Below are 5,000 nucleotides of genomic sequence, written 5' to 3'. Positions count from 1 at the left end.
AATACGGCAAAGTGAGTTGTTAACACATTCGGGGCCAACCACGTATATATACGTGTTTCGATGGCGTCTATTTGAATCCTAACGCATTTATGCTTCCGCGTGCACGTTTTGCGCTCTGATTGGCCACTGATGTTTCTGGTCGCACCAATCGTGTGACGGCAAGTTCTTTCGCCGGTTAAGCTTAGGCACTCTTTCGAAGTTGGTTAAGGTTAGAGTTTGTCTTAGAGCAGGGCGATAGAACACCAGCCCTGATTCCAAACTCTAACCTTAACCAACTTCGAAAGAGTCGCCTAAGCTTAACCAGTGATAAACTAGGCGTTAGGTAGTTTGCTGTTGGACGAGGTGGAAATGGGCGCGTCACGCGATTGGGCGCACATGTCACATGACCAGAAATGTCAGTGGCCAATCAGATCGCACCAGAAATGGCAGTGGCCAATCAGATTAGCAAAACGCGAACGCGGAAGCATAAATGCGTTATGATTCGAATAGATGCGTTTCGGTGCCATGCTTAAAGGGCCGTGGCAAGGTTGTTTTGGCTTTTATTACATTGTAATATCCTACTCAATGTCACCGAGCGGCACTGCAGTTTTACTCTACTCTTGGAATTCGGAAAAGTGCATTACCAGATCCTCGTAGGGGCGCTGTCTCGATAATGCAGTGTTCCCTGTTACAGACCGGTGTTTTTTTTTTAAGTTATTATTATGAATGGACTTTTCTGTTAGCCTAAAGCTATGCATGTAGCCGATCGCCTAGAATAGTTTTTGGGATGCTGAATTCAGTGTGCAGTAAAGGAATATAGCATCAGCCAATGGACATATGGATCTACCAGATGTCCTTTTTGCAGTCCAACCGGCCACAGGTAAGAGCGATTTGACGTCAATTTCAGCTTGGTCGGGCCTTGCTTTGATAGCCATCCACCCGGTCAGCAAATGAGGCTACTGAGGCTAATGCCGTTATTGGTAATCAATAATCAGAAACAACGTCCCCCGCCCCCCCCCCCCCCTTTCATGCATTCATGGTGGACCATGATACCGACAATATGCATTTTGAGTTTTAACTCTAGCTTGTCTATAGCCGAAACGCCATTCGATTTAATGTTATTAGCTTAGCACCCTATATCTCGCGTTCCAGGAAATACCCCAGAACATTCTGCTATAACGTTCATATTCAAGACGCTATAAAATGGGAACGTATTGATGATTTTTTTTTATTTAAGGCATATTGAAGGGACGGTTTATAGTGTCAATTGACAATGAGAATGGACAGATAGCAATAATATAAAGTATAGATTTAGCTCTACAAACAGCCTCACGCACAATGAAAGGTTGTTATGAAATGCTGGCCGTATAGAGTGGGCCCTGTCTAATCCCAATGGCCCCGAATGTGTTAAGGTGTGCATGTGTTATACTTGGTCTCAGTTTTGTATTTGAAATGGTTTTAAATGAACCTACAACATCACACAGTACTTTGTTTTAAGAAGGTAAAACTGCAGCCCTGGGCTAAGCTGTCAAATTAGGAATGACAGCTTGTTGAAAGATTGCTAGGATACTGGTCGTGTACAGTACGAGATTTTCTTGGACGGCCCACAATCCATTGTTGGGCCCCTAAATTGTCCCTCAGTGATCAAAACGTTGAGAACCCCTGTCCTACAGTGTTCTGCACTTAGCTAAAGGCCCAGACAACAAGCCAGCCAACACTCTGGTTCTTACTGCCTGCGAACCACATTGCAGAAACAACTTTGACACGACCTGAGTTCATTTGGCAGCTTCTCAAGGACTTTGGGGGCAATTTAGTTTTTATATAGTGCTGTGGGATAATTGCTGCAAATACAGTAGTCCTCATCGCAAAGAAGTTCAGCATTTCTGTTTTAGGTTAGGCCTACTCTTCCGCTGCAGGATAGGAAATCTAGGGTATAATTGCGATGAGATGTGTCTTTAGGGCACCCACGCACAGATGTGTTTGTGTGTGCAGGGTAGTAAGGTGTGGTTAATGGTATTTGTGCGTGCATAGAGTATGTGTGTGTGTGTGTGTGTGTGTGTCGATGAGTAGACATTGTGTGCAGCGTAGTAATCTAGACAATGGTTGAACACCATATAATGACAGTGTTTAGTCACAGTGTTCCCAGCTGAGGATAACTTAAATGAGTTAAAGGACTCATTGTCTCTGGTGCACAGGAGCCTTGCTTAGCCGTGGGATAATAACTGTGAGCAAAATGAACACAAGATAAATACATATACAGATGCCTACTACAGCTACCTCTACCTCCAATAAAAGTACCAGAACACCTACTCTAAGGACTGATATGCCTTTACTGTTCCCACAATGCCCTCCAAATTACATCCTGATGTTGTATAATGCCAATTGATCTCAAACTGTGTGTGTGTCTGTGTGTGTCTGTGTGTGTTGTTAGTCGTGAGAGGAGAGGGAGTGGAGACAGTTAACCTAAAGTTAAATTGTGCGTGTGTTGTAGAGCTCTGGTTTCCAAATGTCTACATCTACATCTAAAGCCCACAATATCTTCCTACGCACAAAGAATGGATTGCACGTTGCTAATTGCACCCTTACTTAATTAACAGATTGCAGAATGGGTACAATACAGTACGGCTCAATACACACAATTGTTAACGGGATGCTGCAGACCAGAGAAAGACTTCCGTCTTGTTTACATCAGGGTCCCCCATTTTCAATTCATAATGAATTGTAAGTAAGGGTGCAATTAGCACTGTGCAATCCATTATTTGTGGATCTAGCCCTAAATGTGTGTGTGTGTGTGTGTGTGTGTGTGTGTGTGTGTGTGTGTGTGTGTGTGTGTGTGTGTGTGTGTGTGTGTGTGTGTGTGTGTGTGTGTGTGTGTGTGTGTGTGTGTGTGTGTGTGTGTGTGTGCGTGCGTGCGTGCGTGTGTGTCCGAGGGAAGCAACAGTTGTGATTGGAGGATCAAGAAAAGAGGGCAGGGTTTGAGATAGGCCAATTGTTGAGACACAGTCCACTTCCCTTAATATCGTTTCATTATTGAGACAGCAGGAAGGTTTAAAGAGCAAAAGCAACACATGAGAGAAGGTTTAGCTGGGATTCGAAGCCAGAGGGGGTATTTGTGGTTCCTGCTGAGTCTAACGTGATCTCTCTTGGCTTTGGTTTGCAAAGAAAAGATGCGGGATTCCAAACTAAGTGGAAATCCACACAGCAACCTGATGCAGAATCGATCGCTAAGTTGACCGCCCTTGGTAAATCAAATCAGACGCAACACTGGGGCCTTTAATAGCATAAGAGGGTGGGCCTGAGACTCTTGTTGTCTGCTCAGCTGGCACTATAAGTGTGTTTGAACACCTAATTCAATAAGCAGCCTGACTAAGGAGAGATTTGATTTCACTGGATGGGAGGGAGGGAGGGAGGGAGGGGGCTCACGGCTCGAGGTGTAGCTGCCAAACAGCCAGCCAGGGTTTAACAGCAGACCGAGGACAAGGACACCACACAAACACATAGGCAGACACATACGCATGCACACACACACGCACGCACGCACGCACGCACGCACGCACGCACGCACGCACGCACGCACGCACGCACGCACGCACGCACGCACGCACGCACGCACGCACGCACGCACGCACGCACGCACGCACGCACGCACGCACGCACGCACGCACGCACGCACGCACGCACGCACGCACGCACGCACGCACACACACACACACACACACACACACACACACACACACACACACACACACACACACACACACACACACACACACACACACACACACACACACACACACACACACACACACACACACACACACACACACACACACACACACACACACACACACACACACACACACACACACACACACACACACACACACACACACAGTGTTTTACACCCACCACTGGACAACAGGCTAAGTGAAAGAATGTAGCATTGTTTAACAGCGACAGCAGACATCCTGAATCAATAGCGGCACAAACAGCAGTCTGGGAGACAATGTAGGTAGTTAAAGTGAGACAAGGTGGCATTGTGGGGCCACAGGTGTTGCTGCCTGGAGGCTGATGCAGTCACTGATAGGAGTGGGGGACTTGCAGACCAGATAGATGATTATATCACAACTCTTCCTGGGTGGTCTGCCAGGTGTGTTATGAGGAGAATAGACCCGACTGAGATACTGCATGTAGAGGCAGACCAGTGTGAACGGATCCTAGTGGAATATTGTAGACAAAACAGAGGATGTTTTGTGGAGAGGATAAACATCAGACAGCCTTGGTCTAAAACAAAGCACACAAGTATACGACAACAAGTTTATTATGTTAATTATATCATGTATTATATCTGTGGGCTGCCCCATTCTGAGAGCACCGGAAGGGCTTACAGCACGGTTCCCTTTGTTGGCCTCAGAACAATGACAGACTACAAAGGAACCCCCCTCAAACTGAACAGTGACATCTCCTTAGCAAATGATCTCAACTCCTTCTATGCGAGGTTTGAGGCTGTGAATAACAACACCAGCCTACAAACCACGGCAATGGGGGGGGGGGGGGTCTGCTGATGGAGACTCAGTGTTCAGGGTAACAGAGCATGAGGTGAGACGGATCTTTAAAAAAGTGGATATCAGGAAGGCAGCAGGACCGGACGGCATCCCCGGCCGCGTCCTAAAAGTCTGTGCCGACCAACTGGCCCCGGTATTCACTGACATCTTCAACCTGTCCTTGGAACAGGCCGTCATCCCCACCTGTCTGAAGAAGTCCACCATCATCCCTGTACCCAAAAAATCTACGCCCGCTTGCCTCAACGACTACCGCCCTGTAGCCCTCACCTCCATAGCCATGAAGTGCTTTGAGAAGCTAGTGAAGGGCTACATCTGTTCCTCCCTCCCCATCAACCTGGACCCTCTGCAATTTGCATATCGCCCCAACAGGTCCACGGAGGACGCCATAGCCCATGTGCTGCACACAGCAGCATCACATCTGGACAAGAGGCAGGGGAACTATGTGAGAATGCTGTT

This window comes from Notolepis coatsorum, assembly GCF_963971535.1.
Source record: "Notolepis coatsorum genome assembly, contig: SCAFFOLD_387, whole genome shotgun sequence".
Taxonomy (NCBI): domain Eukaryota; kingdom Metazoa; phylum Chordata; class Actinopteri; order Aulopiformes; family Paralepididae; genus Notolepis; species Notolepis coatsorum.
The sequence above is the reverse complement of the archived record's forward strand: the minus strand, read 5'-3'. Positions refer to the sequence as shown.